Raw genomic sequence first — 24,562 nt, forward strand, 5'->3', positions numbered from 1 at the left:
GGAGGGAAGTGGCTGCAAAAACAGGCAGTTTCACTGGAACTCGTCCCTGTGATATTTTCACAGTAGGGGTGTGAGACAGCAGAGCACAAGGACTCCTTTCCTCCCCCCACCACGGGCAGCCAGGCTTTTGAAAACTTATGTTTCTTTAAAACGTAGCCATCCCTCCCATGGCAAGCAATAAGCGACTGGGGAGCCTTACGCACAGTTAACTATTAGAAAATGGTGGTAAAGCAACAAGAGCAACTTGTTTCCTCCCCCCGGGCACGCTAGTCCTTGAACCGACACGCTCACTGGAGGCAAACAAGTTTTTCTCATCTGGGAGATCTCATCCCAAATGCAAATACCTAGTTTACAGGAGTGCATTCCCCCCGCCAAAGTTGACTAAAGAATTAGGCTGCCAGTGAGACCTCCTGCTGCTTGCAACAGCTGTTACACAAGAATGTGTATCATAAACCTAATAACAACAGACATTTCTTAAGAGCCTGCACTCTGCTCAGATCCGAGGCAGGAGCAGCGGTACGATTAGGTAAGGTGCCATCTGGAAATTCCTGAACTAATGATATGTGTGGGGATCATGTCACACACCAGCAACATGCATCAACTTCATTAAATACTCAATCCAACCTGGTTTACCTTTAAACAAGCAATGCAGAAATACTTCGTACTCAGAAAGTATGACTTTATTAGAGTGAGATGGGTTTCACAGAACTGCCCAGCATGAGTCTGCAAAGCAACCGCCTGTCTGCAGGGCAGGACCTGAACGTGAACCATCATGTGGAATCTGGAGATCTGCACTTTTCCCAAATCTGCCATACGGTGCCTCATTTTCTACACCTGCACACCAGGATAATACAGCTTTCCTCAGCCTGCGGGCACGGTTTAGTGTTTAAGGGCTCTGAAACCTTTGCCTAGAGAAATGCAAAGTGTCAGATGTGTAGAGCCATCCTAGGCTCGTAACCTTGTCTCGCCTTCCTCCCTTCCATGCCCACATGTGCTAGCCCCATGCTACCTGGGGCAGCTTCTCTTACCTGCTGTGGGGCACATACACCCAGCCCTTAGTGACCACTAAATCCCTTCACAGCAACTGAGTCACACGGTGACAGTGTCACCATTTCACCACGTCCTCTGCCGTGCCAGCCCTGGATCGATTGGTGCAACAACCAGGCTGAAGGATGGGCTTCGAACCAATCCTCCTTACACGGGAGCTAAAGCAAATCCTCTGTGTTTAACACATCATTAGAAGTGATTGAGAGAAGCTTAAAAAAGGCGGGCACGGAGCTCTCTGAGCACGCTGGAGGTCCAGCGCCATGGAAAGCTTCTCAGACTGGAGTGTTTACAGGGTACCAGGCTGCAGGAGGGGGAAGAAAAAAAAAAAAAAAAATCTTTACGCAGCTGTATTAATTTACAGGTCAGCTCTTAATGGCTCTGTTCCTGGAGCAGAAGAAAGTCCGCTGTGGATCCTGGTTAGCATCAGTGATCACTGGATCTGCCCAGGTCCTGGAGAAATACCAGACGGAGAGCCCTGGCAGTCTGCGGTCCCAGCCATGGGCATCCTCTATCCTCTGGAGCTCCTCCAGCCCTGCCCAGCACCCATCAGGGGGGACACAGATGGCACATGGGGAGCTCATCCTTCACCGTCCATCCAGCTCTCAAGTCACATCCTCACAGCGATGCGATGTTGCACAGAGAAGGATCGGTACATGAAGATTAACGGCCCCAACGTGCTTCCCCAGGTGTGTGAGAGAAGCACTGTCTGGAGCCCTGAGTTATTGCACCCAGGCACTGCCCATCCTTGTCTTCCACCAAGTAGCCTGTCCTGGCGAGCGGGAAAGGGGGTGAAACTGCGAGGTGAACAGAACATCATCATTCCCAGTCCCACCGTGCTGTCCCCAAAACACCAAGCTTGGCCACAAGCAGCTGGGTGAAGGCTGGACATGCCGCATCCAAGTGCCACCAGAAGCAGGGGCTGATCCAAGGCACAACCGAGCAGGGGAGCGGGCACCGCCCGTGGTGCAGGGCCACACGTGTACACCCAAAGGTGAAGCGCAGCACACGAGGAGCGACACAGACCACTGGCCCACTGCCTCCCGCAGCTCAGCACCACCACACACCACAGAGGATGGGTGGCTCCTTGATGAGACATGGGGCTGAGGCCTCAGATGCTGCAATGGCTCCATAGGCAGCCTGTTTCCCAGCCCATCACGGACACAGTCCCTGCAGACTGTGCACTCTTTGGGGCAGCAGTTCTGTCCTTCACACCAGTACCACGCCCAGCCCAGCGGGGCCCTGACCCCAAAAACTGCCATAATCAAAGCAGTTTGTTGAAACAACAAGGATTAAAATCCAGCTAAAGTCTGCAAACTCCCGACATGTCCCACCTGCAGGAATAGGCTCCAGCAGGCCCTCCATCACCTTTTGGGGCCGTGTACTTTTCAGCTCACATCCCATCCTCCTGCAAACTAAGCCAAATATCTTTCCCCGCCCAGAACAATTGAGCCAGTTTCACACCTCAAGGACCTGCAGAAAATCCACATCTCTGGGGGAAAAAAACAAACAAACAAAAAAACAAACCACCAAAACAAAAACACCAAACAAGCTTCACATTGAGTATTAATCCCTATTTAAAAGGGCAAAAGAAAACCAACAAGAGATTTAACCTTCTAACAAAGGTCTTAAATTTAAAACAGGGGGAGTATGGTAACAACAGGTTTGAATCAGCCTAAAAATACCAGTTAGCCAAGAAGATACAAGCATCACTAACCAGCAGTAGGAACTATAAAGGGATTTTCACCAACGCCCCTTCCTAAGTAACAGGACAAAGTGCAGCGCTTTCCGTCCGAAGCACAGGACTGGCTGCTACGCAACCCCCGGAGCAGCGTTAAAAGCACTCTATACGTGTTACATGCTCCAAATGACAAGAGGAATGCAGGACGGTGGATCTCTGCTCCAGATTCCCCGGCATGGTTTTAGCTGCCATGAATAAAACAGGAAGCAGAGCATCTTCCACGCTCCCCCCACGCCCCTGACTGTCTGGATGAACTGTGGTTTCCTTTCAGGAAAGAGAAAGAAAAGGGGGGGGAAAGAAAAAAAAAAAAAAAAAAGAAGGAAAAAAAGCAGCAGTCAGCTGCAACATCAGCCAGATTAAAAACTTCACACTAAGGAAAAATACAGAATAACAGGAAAAACCAGACACTGAACCTTCATCCAGTTACAGCAGCTAAACTCCTTCAGGTCCCTAAGAAAACGGAGTTAAATATTAACGTTTGAGAGAAATATATCCATACGTTATTCAGTCTTTTCAACACACACTCTGGCTTAGGAGACAGAAATCATACTTAAGCTGTATTTTATTTGCTGACCACACACATATATACTCATTTAACTCTACAGTGCTCTGCTGCCTTGCTGCATTAGCCAGTGAAACTACAAGGAAGAGCGTGACTGAACGGGAGCTGCTTAAATTATCTTTATACCTAGGCCTGAAGAAACATTTTGCCTTTGAGACCCATCCACTAAGCTAACTTTCCCTGCTACAGAAGGTTTCATTGGGTCCCTTGCTGTTGACTGGCGATCCACATGCCTGCTTCCACCAGCAACGCACATGCTTTGATGCATTCCATCTGACTAAACAAAATAAAAAAAAATAATAAAAAAATCCCAAGTTGCTTGCTAAAGCAGCAATGATGCACTTACCAGCATTCAGGCAAGCTCCTTCGCTACCACGCTTCCCTCTCGAGCAGATCAAATTTGGAACAAGGTCCAGGAGCAAGAGAACTGAAAACTGACCACAACAGGCTTCCACAACAAGAAAGGGTGGGGGGGGGGGGAGAAAAACCTTACTACAGGAATTCAAATCCTGCTTCCACCAGACCCTGAGTCACCTCCCCTCCCTTGCAATAGATCAGAGCAATGGGTAAACATTTCCAAATATGGAGATCAAAACTCCAAAGGATGTCAAAAAAAAAAAAAGAAAATCACCCTTCTCTCCCTGGCTTTGGCACAGGGATGACTTGCCCCTCTGAAGCCTGAGCTGAGCACATCGCGGTTGCTGACCTACACACAGCCTGGACACAGGGCCATGCATCGCCGTCTTGACCTGAGCTTCGGAGGCTCCTGGCTCAATGGCTAACACTGCATCTCTGTCCCCTCCCGGGGATGCACAGGGAGACGCAATGGGGGAAGGTCCAGGAGCCATCACCCCTCACCCCCTATAGCAGATCTCCCTCTCATCCCTCAACTCATCAGCAGAAAACCCCCTAGAACTATTTTTTTGAGTGCTCTTTTAAGGCAAATAAGTAAATTCAGGCAGTGTCTATAGTGACACCAGCTCAGCAGAGCTCAGCCATCAGTCCCACAAGAGAGGTCCTCCTGCTGAGCCCCACACCAGCTGCTCACCTGGGGCAGGGAAATCTCCCCTGCCCTGACTCATCTAGCTGGTGCTTTGCAAGAAAGAGTACATTTTATTTTGCTTTACGAAAAAAAAAACAAACCACCACAGGTCTGTGGAAAAGAACATGCCACTTGGACAAGGCAAGATGTCCCTGCAGGGCCAAGGACGCCCAGGATGGCAGCACCCCTTGGTCCCTGCTGGGACACACAAAGCAGCATCCCTTGGCAGGCGGGAACAGAGGAGCATCCAGCCTCCCCATCCCCAGGAGAGGGGCTTGAGGGTCAGTGCTCAAGCCCTTAGAGCAAATTTAGGAGGCAGAACAGTTATGCTTAGCGGGCACAAGTGTCCCTGCAGAGCCTGCCTGCACATGGGAGCCATATACCCAATGCCACCACCCCCACGGGCATCGCTCCTCGGCTGCAACAGCCGACCTGCAGGCAGCAGGGAGGTGACTGTGCCGGCCAGCACTGGATGACAGCCTCCTGGTAGCTGCAGCCATCGGCTCCAGGAGCAGGCAGCCTCTCAGGAATGTGCACATCAGGACATTTTCGAGGGGAACAGGCTGCTGAGGCCATCCAACCAGACCCGAGTGATTCCTCAGCACCACCCACAAGATGCTATTGAATTTATAGGGAAGGAATTCCAGAGCTGGCTCTGCCCATGTATGGCTAAAACAAACTGTAAAAAAGCGACATTATAGTACATCTGGTTTTCACTGGTCCTGAAGCGCAGGCTTCGGGAGGAGCCGAAATCCTACAGTGACAGAGGCTGTACAATTACCTCCAGTAACGAGGCAGAGGTCAGGGGCCCTTGGCAGCATGAGTTTAGCACCCAATATCACAGGTGACAAAAAGCACGTAAACCTTTGCTTTGGAAGAAAACAAAGCTTTCTGCCTTTTAGAATAAGAACCACATTTAACTTAGTGATCTGCCACTACCACCACAAAAAATAAACCTTGCCAGGCAGCACCAGCACATGTCCATTACACTGGTGGTTATAAAGGCAGCTTTAAAGAGCCAACAGCCCAAGTGGCACTAAGTGGTACACCAGGACAATGTCAATGCAGTGCAGGCTGGGACTACCTCTCAGTGGGCACCTGATCAATTATTTTTCTAAAAATCCACTAAAACCTCTGCCAGAGCCACGCACCCCAGCTGGCAGCCGGGACACCAGGAGCATTCTCCAAGGTTAGAAGTGGAAGATAACTCTGCACGCTGTAATCACCATGGTAGAAGATGCTCCAAAACCAAGGTAAGAAGGGTCAGGTAGGTGCAGGTTTTACAAACTCTGACACAGTTTTCCAGCCCCTTGCAGAAAACAATTCCCAAGGTATTGCTTTCTGCAAGGACAAACAGCAGGATGAAGTAGGGAACGACAGAAGTCAAGGAAGGGAAAAAAGCATGGAGGGGGTTCACCTGGAGTGGCAGAAACCCTATTCAAAGTGCTCACCAGCCCTTACTGCTCTGGGGTGCCACAGCACGAACAGATCGAAGTTCTCCTTAACAGTTAAATGCCACTACCTCGTCTGCCCTGCCAGCGGGGGAAATATTAGCTGTGTCAGCTCGAGAGGCAAAGGGCTTACCAAACCGGAGAGGAATGCAGGCTGCAGTGGCACAGGCGATGGGGACGGGGAAACGAAACCCAGGGGAACGCGGGCTGCTCGTGCTACCCCTGGCTTTGCACGGGGGTCAGGTGGGGTATGTCTTACCGCTCCTAGGGTTGAAACCTGGGACTAAGGTCTTCGTGACCTTAGAGGGACTCTCATGCCAGAAACAAATATAGCTGTTAGAAGGGCTGGGAGCTCAGGGGCCTCAGCACACACGAGGACAAGCCGTTTCCCAGCTCCTGGCAGGCAGCCCAGCACTGCTTTTCAATAAGCGCAAGCTGTACCCATCGGACCAGGAACAAGCGCATGTCTCCTCCAAGCAGCATTTGCTGACAGGAGACCCATAACGTCGCTATTCCCCCAGCTTCAAGTTCCCCATGACAGCATTAGAGTCTCCCTTCAGTTTCCCAGCTGAAATGGTATTATACCCTCTTCCCTTGCTACTGTGTTCACTTTAAACAGTGGCACCTAAGCATGAGCGTTCTGTGCCGCTGCTTTAGAGTGCCTTCCACCCTAAACGACCAGAGGGACAGACACATCCACATCCAACCACAGCCTAACCAGGAGCTCCCTGCTACGTGGCATCATAAGTCCCTCTCCTTGCCACAGCCCTAACCCTGGAAAGTAAAAGCTTGGAGGCCTGGGAATGAAATCCAACTCAAGCCTCCTCCACAGCAGTACAGATCGTTATCAATCGGCCACTGGGTCAGGCGTGGCTAATTGCATTTAAATGACATTACATAAGCAGGACCACTGAGAATATTTGATTCACAAAAATGTCTTGGAGGGGCAGAGCGCACAACTTGCGTGGCGTTACATAGCACAGCGACTGCTGCAGCATCACAGGAACACGGACCACGTAATGCAGACAGCAAGGACCGGGGATGCTCATACGCACACGTGCACAGCCAGGCACACATATGCCTCCTCCCTCGACATGCACAAAAGCAGACTTAGGACTTGCAAGCTGAAGTCCTGTGCAGCCAAAAGTTAGCACAAATGTTTGTGACAGTTCCACTTTGCAGGCAAAGGCAAAAACCAGGTGCAGAGGAATAAATATAGAAAGAAGTCAGGCAGGCAAAGCAGGTGCTGGTTTGTAAAACCTTGGCTAGAAAGGCTCCCCAGGAGGTTGAATCTGGTAGTTTTGCAACAGCTCCACAGAGAGACACAAGAGACAGAAAAAGAAAAAAAAAAAGACAGAACATGAATGCATATGCATTCTTTTATCACCATATATAGTATATACAGACATTTGCTATATACAACCCCAAGCCCTCATACTCCACTATATAATATATACTATATAAGCATTGTGCATCTTTGTTTCCATATGCCTCAATCTGTACAGAATATATACATGTATGTATGTGCATATATACGTATGTATGTATGTGCATTTCTTGTGCGTGCATGTGTCTTTACTCCCCACATCACCTATCCGTGTGTGCTGTCGCGTAACACACCGCCCGATGGAGCACGGCTAAAGCCTCAGTGCCATAGTCTGGGATGACTTCTGGACACTCAAAGCTTCTCAATGCTGAGCCGTTCCCCGTCAAAACCCCTGGGTGCAAGCACCATCAGGGAACCATCAGTTTGCCTCATATTTTCCAGTGATCCCACCCCCCCGCCACACTCCATTAGAAGAGGACTTTTTTTTTTTTTTTTTTTTTGCAGAGAGACATGAACAAGGTGCCACTGCCAGAAAAGCCACAGATCCTTTTGAGAAGTTGCCCCTTGCACCTGTGAAACATGTTTACATACCGGTTCTCACGCTGCACAGCCTTGCTGGTGGGACGAACTCGGAGCAGGGCTTTTGGAGACACGCAGGGCTCCACCGGAGTCACGACTTTGGGTTTCTTTCTCACAGCCCTGCAAAAAGAGAGATACCCATGTGATGCACGCCGGATGGGCCTCCCAACAGCTCATCTCCAAAACTTGCAGCTTAACCCACACAGCTTCTGGGAAGCGCAGCATTTTCCTCCCCAGCTTTCTAAGCAGAAGCCTCCATACTCCTGGACTCCTTTCGGTACCCCCCTAAAAGCGAGCATCACCACCTCGAGCCGGGCCAATGACCAGCACCGGCTGTCAGCTGCCACAGCTTGGTCAATAACTTGCACCTCCTCAAGCCACGACTCCTTTACTGCTCTTAATGCCCAAGAGGAGGGAGGTAAAAAAAGATGTAAAATGAGGCATGAAATAAGAAAACAGGGTGAATCCATCCCTCATCTCTGTGACCTCGGGCACAGCACGGAGCTAGGAGGCATCATTTAATTCAGTTTGAAGCTCATAGGATTCACCACTACCACAAGCAGAGCTACACCACCATCCCATTCACTCTGTCCCCCACCTCGGCACAGCCTTTTCTCTGAGGAGCTCTGCCCAATTCCCATTGGGAACTGCCTCACTCTTTCCTGGAGCTGCAAAGCAGACACGACCCTTTCTTGAAGTGACAGACTCGGTGCCGTGTTTCCCCTCTACAGAAGATGAAGGTAGAGCAGAGGGGACAGCCAGGCCACGCAACCGCTGCCTTGCATGTGACATTGCCAGGACACACAGTGGGGTGCACCCCACAGAGATAGATAGGCGGCATCTGAATCGCACACTCCTTCCTGCGCTCACCAGCCCATGGCCGGCATCCCGCCCCCGGCCACATCCTGGTCACCCTGATGGCCCTATCTCTGCCCATGACAAGGGCAGCCTTGCCTTGTCATCGCCACTCAGCAGAGAAAGTTACTGCTATTTGCTGCTGTAACGATGGAAATGCTCAGTTCAGGCTTGCATTTGTTGTACCTGTGCTGCTCATGAGGATGCATGTGAGTCCACAAGTCTACAACCAACATGCACAAACTGCAAGAGTGCTGGTGGCTCACAGTCCAGGTCCCTCCTCCCTGTCACTCAGTGTGACAGCTTCATGCCCCTGCCAGCACCCTGTGTCCCCCACGCCATGCCTGACGCTACAGCAGCCAGGAGAGAGACAGGGCTCTCGCCTCTTCCAATGGTGGTAGATGTCCATTGCGCCAACACCAGAAGAGCATGATAAGACCCAGGCAGCACCTTCCTACCTCAGTCCCATGGTCCCTGTGGTGGCACCCAGCCCTGGGCAGTATAGAAGTCCCCAGGACCCTCAGTGCTCCCCCTCAGGTGTGATGAGGACAAATTTAACCAGAGATCACAATGGCTTCTCCCATTTACTGCAGGCTTGGGATGAAGATGAGTAACTGCAGGGTTTTATTGCTGGTGAACTCAGCCAAGGAGCAATTTCTCTCCATCCATCAAGGAGGAGACAAGTACAAGCAAATATTACGGTTGTGCTTGTTTACTTTTCATTTTAAAATGATGTAGAGTTATATACAATCTAGGTCCTTCCCACAGGCTCCTGGCAAAATGCCCTTTGGTCTTATCTGCAAAGGCAGAAGACAACAACATTCCCCTCTGATTCCAACACCATTTCAATTCAACCCACAACAGCACCTCCGGGAGCTCCACATAAGACAATATTTCTTGGGACCCAACCTGTGTTTAAACGATCTTGGCTCGGGCTTGTCTTTCACCAGGTTTAACTCGAGAAATGTTTACAAGATCAGTTATAGGGCTCAGCAGACTTTCCTAGTTGCACCGCATCTGCCTGACTTCACTTTCCACGCTGGCTGTCCCCATCACCTTGTGACTGGGATTCCTGCAGCAAAGTGAGCAGGACCCCACGTGTCCTCCCCAAGTCACCCACCTGAAGCCTGCTGTGAAACCACCCTCCCCAGCAGCAAGACATGCTGCGTGGTCCCAGAGGAGCATCAACCCACTGATGTTTGGGCACACGCTCCCTCCTAGCCCCACGTCCACAGCCGGGCAGGACAGGGACAGCCTGACTGGTCACAGCAATATCCACCCAAGACAGTTTGTCAAACTACTTCATTTGCGACCCCATTTCTTTAGCAGAAGGCTGCAAAAGTCAGTCTGGGTCTTTGAGCACAGAAATACCCAGAAGACAGACCCACGGTGCCAGAAGTGTTGCAAATCTCCTGCATCACAAACTGTCAAGCCATGATGCCACCACCAAATCAGACCTCTTCAAGACTTGATCTCAACAAGCATTCCTTGGTAGGAAGCTTTTCTCAAGACTCAAGGGCCCAAACCCCAAGATCGGCAGAGCTCCTCTCCCCAGAGTCCCTCTTCTCTGTTGCCTGTACACATCCCTCAGCAAGGAGCATCCCTGAGCGCCTCACACCAGAGAGGACTTCACAGCAAAACCATCCCTTAACAATGCTGGTTCTGCTGGGGAAGGAGGCAGGAGATACAGATCTTGAGAGACAACAACGAGTCCTGAAAAAGGGTCTGTCCCTCGCAGTTATGCTTGTTCCTGCTTTGGCGCAGGTAGGGAAAGACAAATGGGCGCACAGTAGAGACATCGCTGCCACAGTACCCACATTGCTGCCATCCAGTCCAGCACAAGCCTTTCCCCCATTGAAGTCCCGGAGAAATACATGTAAAGACTGTCCCTAAGGGGCCACCTCTGGGTTTCACACATCCCTCGACAACCTTCACGGGGACCATCCAGGTGCTTTTAGAACAGAAATAGTAACAACAGGCAGGCTTTTAGCCCTACAAAACTGAGGTCCTCCTAGTTCAGAGGCACGGCAACAGATGCTCAGTGATCTGTGCACAGCTAATTCTGATTTTCATCTTGCAACAAGAAACCCCAGCTTTCTATCACGGTCCTGCAGGAGATAACAGCAGGGAAGTCTCTTTGGTGACATAGCTTTACACTGCCAAGCTCCCATCTGGCACAACTCAGTACGACTCTTGTGCCTCCAGACCACCAGCTACAGAGACCAAGGCTTTGGAGTCTGTGTACACCTACGCGTGCACATTTGCACCTTCATTTTTATGCTCAGCACAAGACAGGCCGCTTATTTTAATGCACCATTTCAATAGGCAATTTATCTTTTAATAGTAATTTAAAGCAAATGCCCAAACAGCAGGAACCAACGATCACAGTCAAAACCTTAAGTAGAGTCTGTGAACAAACTACTGGAACACAAATTTACCAAAAGAGTACATCTTTTGCAAAACAGTTTCTTCATTTGTTTTTTCTCAAGGTCCAGTTCATAAAAGGCCAAAAATGTGATCAGAAGTTAAAAAGGCCGTTTCAAGCTGAAAGGAAAATAAGGGGAGAGGCTGAGATCTACAAACTTTTAAATCCTTAAAGACATGATGAGAAGTGATGATCAGAAACAGTCCGTTCACTCACTGGATGATAAGACCCATGCTGTATTATCGACAGTAAAAATCAACATTTCTCAAGAAAAAAAAAAATATATATAAATTTAACACATAAGTATAGTACGGAAAGCAAGGTTTTCTGTTTGCAGATTTCAATCTAAAAGCAGCAGTTTACAATGCCTGAATTCAAACATCAATCCTCTGTTATGGTTTGAGTTTTCTTATATTGTTCAGATTTTTCAGAAATGGACAGTTTAAAACCCCTGCAGGAATTCCAAGTTTCAAAGAAGCCCAGTCAGCGCTTTCAGAAGAGCAGGGGACCCCGGCATAACTTTACTGTGCTCACTTAGAAATAACCAGGGTCCCCAATCCCTTTAAAAGAAAATCTTACCCGTGAAAATAATTTCAGCAAGTGTTAATTACACTTCTCACATAACAGCCTGGCTGAATGGCATCTGTTTTTCTGACTGTTCAAAAGTTGCATTCACTTCTAAATCTCCTTTGCACTTGAAATTGTTACCAATATTCAGAGCTTAATATTTTTTTTTATTTTTTTTTTTTTAAATCAGTATGGCTATACTTGTAGAAGCACAAACATGACCACCAGTTAAACCGGGATAAAGCAGCCTCACGCTGGCATCCTTCGTTCCCCTTCCTACGTGCAGCAGACGGCTAAGTCTGACCGCCACAAGGAAAATTTTCGTTTTAACCGTTCCGGTCATCAATTTTTAAGCGCAGACAAGCTCCCAGAGACTTCGCCATCAGCACGAGCTGACACGGGTTCCCCCCCTATGATTGGCAGGTGCACACACAGGTCCCCCAGATGACAACCCTATTCAATCTGACCTTTTCATTTTAAATGAAAAACACTTAAAAGCCTGCCCTGTTCTGACATATGTATTTTTATGTCTTTCCCACACTGTGCCAATATATTCGTTATTTGCTGGCCAAAGTCCCCAAACTCAGCAATCTCACGTTATCCCCTCTGCTACGGGAGCCCTGATCCCTAGCCATCCTTGCCACTGCCAGTGCTGAGGGAGCCGTCTGAGGTCTCCACGTCCTCACACATCAGAAAAATCAGACCCCTTATGTGCAAACCTCAATTCAGAGTCCAACCCTGACTCAAAATTCGGCTTATATGCGCATGGGTGGCTTTACACTTGAACACAGCCATGCAAAGAGATGGTCTCATCTTGCTACCCCTGCAGGATCGGGCTCCAACTAACAGCTTTCAGCGTTTGCTTCTCTGCTTCTCAGGTTTCATTTATTAAAATTAAACTGCTCAATTCAAAAGTCTGCTGCTGAAGTTATCTAATAAAAAGATCACACACGATAACAAAAGCTTTTCCTCCGCTCTGCTGCCAGCAGCGGCACCTGCTCAGAAAGTCCTCAATGCAAACAGCTTAAATGCTGCTCGTCCTGAGGACTAATACAGCTGCCGCCTTTGGGGAGGCCAGATCCTGGGCTGGTGTAAAGCAGCAAAGCCCACGAACAGCGAGTTTCGATCCTCGAGGAAGCACACACCCCTCCTTTATCGCACCCAGCACAGAGCTGCTTTTAAATCTGCGGCAACCCCATGCGTCAAAATTAGCCCTAATGGGACTTAATCGCTTCCGAACTCCTGGTCCAGACCCTGGCGCTGGAGGAAGGTTGATGCCGGCCGCAGCACGGACCGCCAGCTCCAATGGGGAAAATCAGCTCCCGTAAGAGAGCAAACTCGCCGGCAGCGCCTGCACACTGAGTTACAGCATCGCCCACCGGGAGCCCCGGGGTTCGGCAGCAGTGGCACACCTGGCTTCAGGACCAGGGGACTTATTTTTCTCTTTGCTGTCACACCTGATTTTCAGGTTTGTCCCAGTGTTCATAAAACGAGATTAAAACAAGAGGAAAAAAAAAAAGAGACGGGGAGTAAGGGGAAGGAGGAGGGGAGGCAACTCCAGCACACTCCTTCAGGCATGGCAACTCCAAAGGGATGGGACCCAGCTTGCACTCAAGTGATGGGGTATGGCTTTCCCAGATGGAGATCACTGTATTGTAACAACTGAAAACAATCATTTGAGGCAGGACAGATTTAAGCAGCGGCTGAGGAAGCTGCGAGACAGCCCTACCTACAGCGTCCGGGAGCCACCGGGCAATGGCTGTGTACCAATATATCAGCAGGACCAGCCACATCGCACCCCTGTTACTTTAAATGCAGAAGGATGGCTAGAAAAGAAGGGTAGCTAAGGAACGAGAGGAATCAGCATGCCTTTGCCAGAAAGCCTGCAGGTCCCATGCTGGAGCGACCTTTCAGCAGCTCCCCGTCACTGCCTGCGAGTTACGTGTCTGTAACTAACGCCAGGACTGGACCCGGTATTTTCACGCACAGACTACTGGCCTCATGCTGTTTGCACTCCCTCAGTCTACTGGAAGTGGAAGATTTTCAAACAGCTTTAATGATTTTTTTTATTTTTTTTTTATTTTTTTTTTCTTCCCCCCCACTGTTTGCTGCCTGCATTTCACCAAGCCTGGACAGAGCAAGAGGGGGGCAGTTTCACTTTCTCACTCGAATGCACCCCGGCTTCTTGATCAAAGAAGGATAATTGATTTCGCTTTCAAGTCCTCATGCAGTATCAGAGCACTACAGAGCCTGGGTTTCAAACAAAGGATAATGTTTTGCAATTCAAAACCAAAAAAATGCCTTTTTCCCCCCTCCCCCAAGGAATGGCCATCCTCACCAGGCAGCGAGGATGCCCTAACACTGCCCTAACACACCTCCCACATCTTAAGATGCTCGGTCAAGAAACACAGACCAGCAGTGACCAAGAGCAGAAGGGAGCAGAGGAGAAGTGTGGTGCCCCAAGGCAGGGGGGTCAGGAAGGCGCCCGGCTCTCCCCAGTCCCAGCACGGGGTCTCCTGCAGCCCACCTTTGGCTTCAAACCTCCTGGGGCAGAGATGGCATTTTTGTGCGCGTTCATTCAGGTCTAACGGTGCTGCTGAGAGTAACAGCAATGAAAATGCTGAGGAAGTAAGTTTTATTATCAGGGACTACGTTCCTTTAACCATTTTCATTTTAAATGGCCAAAATTTGAAGGCAAAGGTCACCTTCTCCCAGGCTTGCCTTGGTGCCACCACAACGAAACCCTTGGCCCTATGCTGGGCTCTCTTATCACTCTTCTTAAAGCCATTTGTAAATGAAACTTCTAAAACTTAGAGCCCACACAACCAGTCTTTGTGTTCAAGGCTCCTGTTTTATCTAGTTTTGGCCAGAACATTTGAAAATAGCAACAACAAACACCTGGCAGCCAACGGGATTCCCTACGCCCGTGCCTGCTTGGTCAGGCTAGGTATTTTAAGAGAGTTATAATCCATTGTGATGTTTAAAAAAGCACAATCAGCCAGGACCAGTAAATCTATCTGGTTTAGAAACATCTGTCCAAGGAGAACAAGCATTAGCTATCTTCTTTCATTTTTATACCTTAATAGCAAACTGCCCCAGTTTCAGCCTTGGAACAAATACCTTCAGGTGGGATGAGCAGCAAAGGGCTTTGAACACCTGGCATTAAAAAAGAAGAGTGTCTCAGTGTAGCTGCTCCTCTTTCCAAACAGCTGGATTCAGAGGCCGAGGAAGTGTACGGCCCAGGTTCACGTGGAAGCGTGGCAATCAGCCAGCAGAGAGTGGACCAGCCTCACCACCTACTGCATTTCATGAAAACATTTTTGTTTTCAACAAGTGTTGTTACCATCACAAATAGAAGAAAAAAAAAAAAAAAAAACAAACTCTTTTTCCTTTACAAAACAAGAACTGAGTTGCAAGCTGAAGCTTCCCGCAGAAAACTCCATTTTGAGAAAGGAGCCATTTATGCCAAATATAGATAAAAATTCCGGAGCAATTCTGACAAGCCCTAATAACTGCTCTTATTACATTTCAAAACTAGGAGGACCACAGATGCCTGTGGATGCATCCGCCTTCCGAACAAGAAAGCACCATTATTTCCATCATAGATGTGGACCAAGACGTACAGAAAATACATTAAAAAGCTGTTTTAGTTCCTAACTTACCCCGACTTCAGCTGAAAGCCAGGCCCCACACTGAATTTGGCACTTATCACCAAGGGAATTAAAAAAAAAAAAAAAAAAAGCAGAGGCAGTTTTTCAGGACACTGATAAACTTTTCCTCTCTGTGACAGGGAAACCATCCTGGCACCACAGAGCCCCCGCTCCAGAACTGGGATGGGGAGGGACAATGGGGAGGATGCTCTGTGCCGCCCCTCGCTCTGCTGCGGGATAACAGGCACACATGGCTGCTGTCACCTGGAGCCACCAGACCTTCACCGCCCACGAAGCTACTGCCCCTCTTCTCCCTGAACATCATCACCACCACCCCCGGGGCGTGCAAGCCTCAGCTCAGCACTAATAACTAAAATAAGGGGATGGAGAGGGTCTCCACCACACACGGCAGCACGACAATGGGGAGGAAAGGATGATCCTAATCCCCCGGCTCAGCAGGACCCTGCAGACGCCGTCCCATGGCATAGCTGTCAAACGGCCATCTATCTCAGCACAACGACCTGGTAACCTCCCTGCAGGACAACACGCAGTTCCATGCACTTCTCCTGCATGTCAGAGAGGGTCTTTCTCCCCAAAAGGTGACAGTGGTGGGGACAGCAAGGACATGAGCATGCAGCCCTCATATCTGGTACCCAGCACTATAGACACTCCCATCCTCCCAGCTGGGGCTCAGCCTCAAGCAAAGGGAAAGCAGCAGAGCTCGGACATCCCTCCATCACCTTGTGCAGGAGAACCAGCACACAGACTTCCACAGGAATTCTGCAGATTATCCTCCTCCCAAAGGAGCTTAATTAATTGCCTGTAAAATGAGACTGTGATTTATCACAGAGCTTGCAGCACAGTAAGTGCAAGTATTGTCACATCTTTCCTCTTCTTAAAAACTAAGAACAAAAAGGCTTTAGCCCCTCCGTGCCATTTTATCTTGACTTGGAGAAGTTTATATGCTGGACTTGCTCTGGATTTCCTTTATTATTTGCACCAACAACGACGACAAAATTGTACCCCTGGGCCTGTACGATTTGGTTCACTTCGACTGTGTTCCTGTTTCTCGGTGGAAAGAAAGAGGCTTTTGGTTTGCAGAATGGCAAAGTTAGCAACTACACGTCGCTCGGCACCCTTACTGGATCTCGTCAGTACTCACAGGGAGAGATCACGCTTCTTCCCTTGTACCTGAGGGTTTTTCAGCACAAAGTTTTCTTGGCTACTAATTCTCTGTGTTCTTCCAAGAGTTTGTCACACGATATCCTCCAACCTGCTGCACCTGAGCGCTGTATTTTGGACAAGTACATACATATTTGTTTGAAACAAGCTAGTATGTGGGTGCAACATCATACCAAAGGCACAAAACACTTGAGACCAAGAAAGGTCTCTTCAACCTTCTTCCGTCTCGCTGGTGTGATTCACAGGAGCACCTAACAGCGTAACACCCCCATCATACCTGTCCTCACCTACTCCCACCCTACCACATTCAGCTTGTCAATGGGAATTTTGTCACCAGCCCTGAAGCCGGAATTTAAGTTATCAAGCCAAGTGTTTTTATTTTTTCAGTTGGTGATGGGGGAAAACAGAAAGGAACTGCAGAAGCCTTTGGAGACAAAGATGTCTCCAGGACGTGCCAGCTGATATTTTCAAAGAGTGACTTGGCACAGCATCAAGGAAGCCAGCCTCCAACATGCAAGCAAGACCAGCTCCATGCCAGCCATCAGCCAGGCTCAAGCAGCATTAGTGACTGCAGTTGGGAAGAAGGAAGAAGAGGAGACTAATCCTGCACCTGTCACAAGAGGAATAGCCACATGCCTGGTCACCACCCAAGAAGGAAACACACGAGCATAAAATGAGGGGAGACCTCTGTGAGCAACCTGCGAGCAACCACCATGCCTCAGACAGCAGTGGCCATGCACAGGTCAGCGCTCGCCAAGACCGACCACACAGCAGTGCATGAGATACCACACTTGGCCTTCAGCCTAGAAACAGGAGACATGCGTGGGAGGCTGCGTGGGAAGAGCTGCCAAGTGAAGACTATGTCCTATCAAGCCTGCAAATCTGCACGTTGCTCACAGCAGCTTCACATAAACCACTCGCCCGTAGCCACCATATATCTAGTTACAACCCCCAGAAACACAACTGATTTGATCGCTAGGCCTTTATCAGCATTTGGAGAGACCGGAGAAGGTCAAGAGAGCCATCATCCAGGAACAGAGGACAAGCGCAGCGAGCTCAATGGGAACTTGACAGGCCAAGAATGACTGCAGTCATGGAGGACCGAGGAGAGCTCGCTCGCGTCGCCCTCTTTTTCTGAGGCTCTCAAAGACGACAAAACCTCTGACCTTTGATTAAACCATGCTACTCGCAGAAGAGGGGGTGGCTTAGGGGCTCGGGGACTCAATAAGAAACTATTTATCTCAAGGTCATGGGTTCATACCCTCTTCAAGTTCTTTTTTCTTAGTCAATTAAAACAGGGGACTCCATATGCATTAAAAAAAACCTGTCACTAAGGGCACAGCCAGATACTGCCTTGTGAAACCGGCAGATTAAGAAAATGCAGCTCCTTTGCTGCTCCGTGAAAGCCCCATAAGCAAGCACGGCAACCTTGGGAACGATCCTTGCACAAAGGGGAAACAACGCGTTTTCAAATCCAGCAGAGGAAGGACTGCAGGTGAGCAGGCACGGCTGCCATCATCAACACCCAACAGCAGGTTAGGCACATCCCCATGAGGACCGTTACGGATGGAGCTGATCCTGCCCCAGCCCCTGAGCCTGGTCCTGGGAGACTTCTGGCCATCCCCGTACCTCTGCTTTGAGAGGAGGCACATTCAGCTGGTGACCACTGCCCAGACAGCTATTCCTCCTGCAGCCAGCTGGTGCTCAGAAGCCGAAACCTCACCGTGAGGTCATGGTGGGGATAAGTAGCAAGACTGGAGATGTGCTTCCACCTTTGCACGCACAGAGCAAACAGCATCCACAGGCCCTCGCTGCCCAGGAGCCTGACTGCTTTGGACTGGACATCTTCCAGCCCTCAACCCGGTGGTGACCTCGGAGAGCCCCTCCGATTTGCACTGAAGAAGCACAAACACTTCCATAGACGCTTAGGACCAGATGAAGGGAGGGGACACTCTGTCCTCCTCCTGCTGCAGGCCCAGCCCCAATGGTGACAGAAATGTGACAAACACAGGCTGAGCAAACGGGGAGGAGAGGACACCTTCCACTACGTCACCAGGCCCAGAACAACGCATGAATCGAAGTTATTGTGTATCTGAAACCCATTACTGATAGAAACCAAACTATCTAGGAACTCCAGCTGCTGCATTCAGGTTTTCCCAGTAGTGAGCACAGACACAGTCAAAACCTTTTGTTGTTGTCTTTTAGCCCATAAAAAGTCAAGATAAAAATGTGCTCCCACACGCGGGGTGCACACACTCACCTCTGCTGCCTTTAGTGGCCTCCAACTGAGAAAATACACCCCCCACACACACACAAATACAACTACTCGGTTTCATAAAATTTTTTGATAACTCCCTGCTTTTCCCATATTTACTCTTTGGGCCAAAAGCAGAGGAAGGATTCAAGCACAAAGTCCCCATGGGCCAGGAGTCCTGGGGACTGCCGGGGCCCTCCCATGCATGATGGCCAGCACAAGGGTAACGCAGCAGAACAAGAGGGGTTCGGAAACAAACGGGAAGCAGGCAGAGTTTTCTTCCATTCACTGAAGATGGTAATTATTTTGGAGAGGACCGCATATCCTTTTGGCTTTTAATTAGTGGCAAACCAAGTCAACCTCGGTTCACATGAGTGAGAAACTATTAGGGTCTGGGGATCTGCAGCCAAGGAAAACAAATCTGTACTGGTCCTTCACCCCCAGAATAACTTCTGATTGTCAAGCACAGTTACCAGGGGAATGAATAGCTTCTCCTGCAAGTTCCTCACTCAATTAAGCTAATGCAGACAAAAAGGCCAGGCAGCAGCAGCCGGCAGCACGGTTCGAGTCAGACGCACACACTTGGCGCAGGCAGAGCAACCGCAGCAGGTTCGGAGTGATGAGGGAGTGGAGGAGCGGTCCACAGCCTCCGTCAACACAGAAGACACCCAAGGATTCTCCTCGAGATGCTGAATGGCAAAAACTGGCAGGGTCTGTGCCCTGAGGAGGCTTCAGGAAGCTTTAACTGAGCAGACAGAAGTACAGCCTAGTATCCTGAGCTGTCATCCATATTTAACAGAGACAGATAAAGATGTGAGTGAGGAAACACCTAAGAGAAGTCCTTGATTTATTAGTAATCCAGAACTATCCTATTGCTGCCTCCCCCTCCGCTCAGCAGCCTTATAATTATAATTGCCTAAAAAAATCAGGACAGCCATCAACCCAGGGAACAAAATAGAGGCTGGGAGAAACGAGTACAATCCTTGGCCCTTCTTGAGCAAGAAAGCCAAGCGTCTAAAGCATCCTCATCACCTCTCAACGCACCCAGGGGGAAAAACCCTGACAAACAAAAAAAACCAAACCAAAAACGAACAAAAAAACAACACCAACCAACCCCAACATTCAGATGCAGCAGAAGCTTGTTTTTGTCCCCAGTTGCTCTTTACAGACCAGCTGTCAGGCCACCAATGATCCATATGAAGAGGATTGATTCTTTTTTTTCCCCACCCCGTGCAGCGGAATTTCATTAAGAGGGTGAATATGGACCTTCGAGGCTACAGTGACAAACAGAAGCCTTCCTTACTCTTCACTCCCCTGTGGTGCACTACAGCTTCATTTTCCCTTTGGAAAGTTAGCCAAATAGCCTTTTTTTAGCGGAAGCAAAGTGTCAGGCAGCTTCTGGCCTATACAATGCTGAGCAAACTTCTCCTCCTAAAAAAAAGGCTGCAGGACATTATCTGAGACCTCTGAATAGTCAGTACAGGCAAAGTTATTGCAGTGGAGTTCCCTGGTCCTCTCTGGCAGCTGGCTGGGGCTGCACTTCATGGGGGGATGGAGCAGGAACTGGCAGGACATGAATCGCAAACAGCAGAGCCCAGAGACAACTCCAGAATAGACCGCTGCTTCTGCAACACGCATCCTTGTAACTTGCTTGACGTCAAGCACCATGGATCTCACAACTAAAGGCAAGTAAAGGAGTCAGGCCAGCCATGAGCATCACCTCCACACACCACCATCAAGGAGGTGGGCACGTCAGTGTGCAAAAAAAAAAAAATAAAAAAAAATAAAAAAATCAAAACCTACTGCTCCATCCTTCCAGTTGCATTTTAATAAAGTGCGAGTGTACAAACATGGAGCTAAATCCCATTCCCCCTCGAAAATTAAAGGAAATTGTGTCTTTGGTTTCAATGGAACCACAGCCTGGCCCTCACAAGCCGCTGTGGTGAGACCAGCCCGATGGAGCCGTGGCAGGTGCTCTGCAAAGCTGCACCCACACAGCCATGAACACGCCCCAGCTTAGATGGGCTCTTCTAGCAGGTGCTACTTGAATCCTGAGCATCTTTCTAGCAAAGTGCAATGATATTTAACTTCCTTGTGGGCTCAGGAGGCTGCCAAACATCTGTTGGGATTAGTCAGTTCATGTTTGTAAAGCGCACACAAATGCTATCGTAAGGAAGGGGCTGACCTATTTATGGATGCGAATGCTGGACCAAGACCCAAATCCACATGCTGTATTTGCATATGTGGCCATATCTTCCCTGCCAGATTCTACTGCCTGAAGCTAGAATGGAGGCATGAGGTGTCACCTATAGCTTACAGCCCACTTTAGGTCACTGGCAGTTTGAGTCACGCTGCTCCCCTCCTCCACTTTACCCCATCCAATTCCACAACTGAACGTTGTAAACGGGCTGGGCCAGGGTGGCTCTACCAGAAGCCCCCAAATGCTGTATGGGTTGCCCTTTGCAGGAGAAACTCACCTTCGCCCCAGCCTCCAGCCCACTCTCCCCACCAGGGCTGCAGATCAGAGAGTCTCAGCCCACGGATCTCCGGCGGGCTCCCAGAGGCCAAGCTGCAGCAGATCAGACACCCAAATTCCTGGTGGTAAGGGACTTTGCATCAAGTTTCACATTTCTCATGGGTGTCCCTCCCTCCCACACAGGCCTCCTGTGACTAAGGGCTGAGGAATGAGACAGCAAGCGTGCACAGCTCAGAAACCACAGCGATAAACAGCCATGAGGGAGACGAACTCCCCAGGAAGGACGGGGCAGAGCTCCCCAGATGGAACAGAGCACGTTTGTTGAAGGGATTATAGGTGGCAATGGCTTGTGACAGGACGGCCACAGGAGTCATACGTTCCTGTGACTCAGAGTCACTTTACACCAAGTTATAAGTCCTAGATGTACAGCTCTGCTCTGCCAGAAGTTCCTGGCTCATTGCTCCCCCTTCCTCCACAGACACATTTCAATACTTATCAGGTCTCCATCTTAGTCACATTCTGCTAACACACACTTTTTACATCCTTTTCATCTTCCCTCATAATCAGTCTCTATGTCCACAAGTCAATCGCTCTGCTCTTCTCTCACCATCCTTCACTTTATCTGCATCTCCCAGGGCAGGAGCTCCTGAGACCCAGACGCCACTCCACGGGTGCAGCCTGTGTGCTCTGCTCAGGTTCACAGGACTTCAACGCGCATGGTTAGGCAGACTCACTACTCTCCTTTGGGCAGCATAACAAGTGGCAGGCTCAGCCCAAAGTGCTACAGGTCAACTTTAGAGATACAGACAACACAAGAAAACGTCGTCCATGGGATATGGAAGTAAAAACGAAGAGAAGGACAAACCTGTGCCCAATACCATACCCAGAATTACCCATATCTTTCATTAGATGGATAGGCCTTGTAGATTAAGAGCATCTGGAATCACTTCCATTACTTACCAGGTAGAATGTGCACAACTAAAACATGCAGAAAATATTCCCATCCTAGCAGGTGCATCCACCAAGAGAGCTGGAACTAAACCAGATGATCCAATGTGGGACTTCCCGATAATACAACAGCTACTTTTGTACATCCAGTTCCACCCATGAAGTTGGGCACACCCTTAATCAGGTATGAATCAAATCATCTGAGACATGAGAAATTTATCAAGAGCTGTTGCAAACAACCCATAAGGTTGCTTCTGCCTCTGTGCACTTCACTTTCAAGGGATCGGGAGCAGCTGACACAGGCAGACAACCGCCCTGAACACAACAAAGCTGGAGCAGATCACTTTGGCTAGGACTTCTTGCACATAACTCCATGACGCGAGAGCTAAAGCGCCACCACAGGTGTGCAAATGCATACAGACTGGGGGCTTGGGCTACAGCATCCAGGGAACCCCAGCAGGCAAGGAACCAGGGTGGTGTGGGTATGGGTATGACACCCCAGTGAGTGGCCTGACCCTAGACAAGGTGGGGCACTACCAGCACAGGTGATCATTATAACACACCAGAGCATGAGTCCTCTCTTCTTCACCCCAGGGTACAGCGCAGCAAGGCAATACACCAGGCGGTGCAAAGGCGAGGCGATGCCAACCCATCTGCCCTGCATCCGCAGAGAGATCCGATACCCACCTGTAAAAACAGTGACTGCAAAACACTGCACACAGGTCGTGTGTGCAACCGGGAATGGGAGCTACCTTCACACAGAATAACTTGCAAATGAACACACCCTGCAGGGATCCTTGTGTGTAGTAAGGCAACGAGCTCTGCTCTCATAGCTCCTCTCCTCCCACCATACCATGCAGTCCTTAAAAACTTCTCCACCGACTTCCCCAGCCTCTGCACACCCCAAGTTCACAGCTCTCCCACACAGCAGAGCGAAACACGCCATGCCAAGCCATGGGAGGAGGCACACAGGCACTCCATAAGCTGCTGTCCTTTCACCAGGACACTTCAAATACCTGGGTGGGCAGGGTGCCTTGGAAAGACACGCTCATTTATGTTGCTTTAAGTCCCCCTGCTGTGCTGCCCTCGCTCTCAACTCTCCTATGCAGAGGGGGACACTCGAAGAGGCGTTACGTGCCAAGAACACCGCACTCATCCCCGCAGCACCACGGAGGTCCAAGGCATTATTCCTAACTTCCAAAATATGCTTCTGCCCCACAGTTCATCACCTAATGCCACTGGTAGAGGCTTGCAACTTGTCTGCTTCACTTACAGTATGACCTCCTGCACCGTACAAGGCTGACTCTTCCTTGCAGCGAGGCCATGGCCATTCCATATGCTACAGCGTGGTTTCAGAAGAAAAGCGGCCAGATATCTCCCCGGATAACTTTAACCCTTCTGCCCACCGATTCTTTCCCATCCATATGCCTTGGGAGCAAATTAGGATTCGGGTACAGGACAGTGCTTAAACACTTGCTTATCTTTAGGCACACAAAGTAGCTGCAGAGAGTTCAGCTGGATTACTCATACACTTGAATTTCAGACTTACTACGCGGAAGGTTCACTGAGCCCTCCATAAATGGCAAAGATGCAGTGCCGTGTTTTCCAGGCTCGGCTCTGCACATCCCCAGGAACCCAAGAAAGAAATGGATTCTCTGAAAAGGCACCCAAGTGGAACTGTGCTAGGAAAAGCATAATTCTCACTGTCACAAAAAATAACCTGCAGGATCAGAAGTGATGGAGAACCGCCACAGCTTTAAAGGGAGCTTAAACTACCCTAAAAAATGGCAGTTTTACTGTACACGGGAAAACAAGCCACTGAGGAAGCATCCAGCAGATCCAGTCCCCATCACCTTTATTCTACTCCTTGAAATATGTTTTTAATACAAAAGTACCACCTGGACCTTAACCATCTTTGTGGCTCATTTCTGGACCTCCCCACCACAACATTTCAGATCCTACAGCATTAAGCTGCCCTGGTTTCTGAATGCCAGAGGCAAAGACCAGCTTCCAGACCAAGCGAGGCATTTCAATACCCACACAAGGTAAGTACAGGCTTTGCCCCTCAGTCAAGGATGATGATGACGATAATGCATAAGAGGCAGGTAAAAGCAGAGAAGATGGGGGAGATGGCGTGTAAAGATAGGCGTAACGGCAATAAGCATTTCAGAGTAATCTCCGGAGTTGGGTGGAAAAGATGCTAACTTCAGTCTGCAATTACAAACCATTCTTTTCAACCATTTCTCTGATTATCAGTTATGACTGCAAACTGAAGAGAACAACCCTGGTCTAACCGGCTTATTTCTCCTGGATTTCAGTGTCAGGGATGGCACGAAGCTCCCAACCTCACTCCTCTCCAAGCCTCACAGTGTCCCATCAGTAAAACGGCAAGAGTAATTTCCCTTCATCTCTGGAAGGCACTGCAAAAATAGTCACCCCGACTTGCAGAGCGGCCCAGT

The 24,562-nt window shown here is 49.4% G+C and overlaps 1 protein-coding gene across 8 annotated transcripts in view; it reads right to left on the reverse strand.

Moving 5' to 3' along the window:
- The window catches only part of LPP (LIM domain containing preferred translocation partner in lipoma), a 339,264-nt gene that overhangs the window by 307,434 nt on the left and 7,268 nt on the right, over positions 1 to 24,562 (reverse strand). For 6 of the 8 annotated variants that reach the window (XM_074593072.1, XM_074593076.1, XM_074593070.1 and 3 more), the window contains exon 2: positions 7,759 to 7,866. The gene's annotated coding sequence lies outside the window, so the exon portion shown is untranslated. Of the gene's footprint in view, positions 1 to 3,693; positions 3,796 to 7,100; positions 7,151 to 7,758; positions 7,867 to 24,562 lie in introns of those variants that run through there. The other 2 variants (XM_074593073.1, XM_074593074.1) reach the window with 2 other exon arrangements.

This window comes from Larus michahellis, chromosome 6, assembly GCF_964199755.1.
Source record: "Larus michahellis chromosome 6, bLarMic1.1, whole genome shotgun sequence".
In the NCBI taxonomy this organism is placed as follows: Eukaryota; Metazoa; Chordata; class Aves; order Charadriiformes; family Laridae; genus Larus; species Larus michahellis.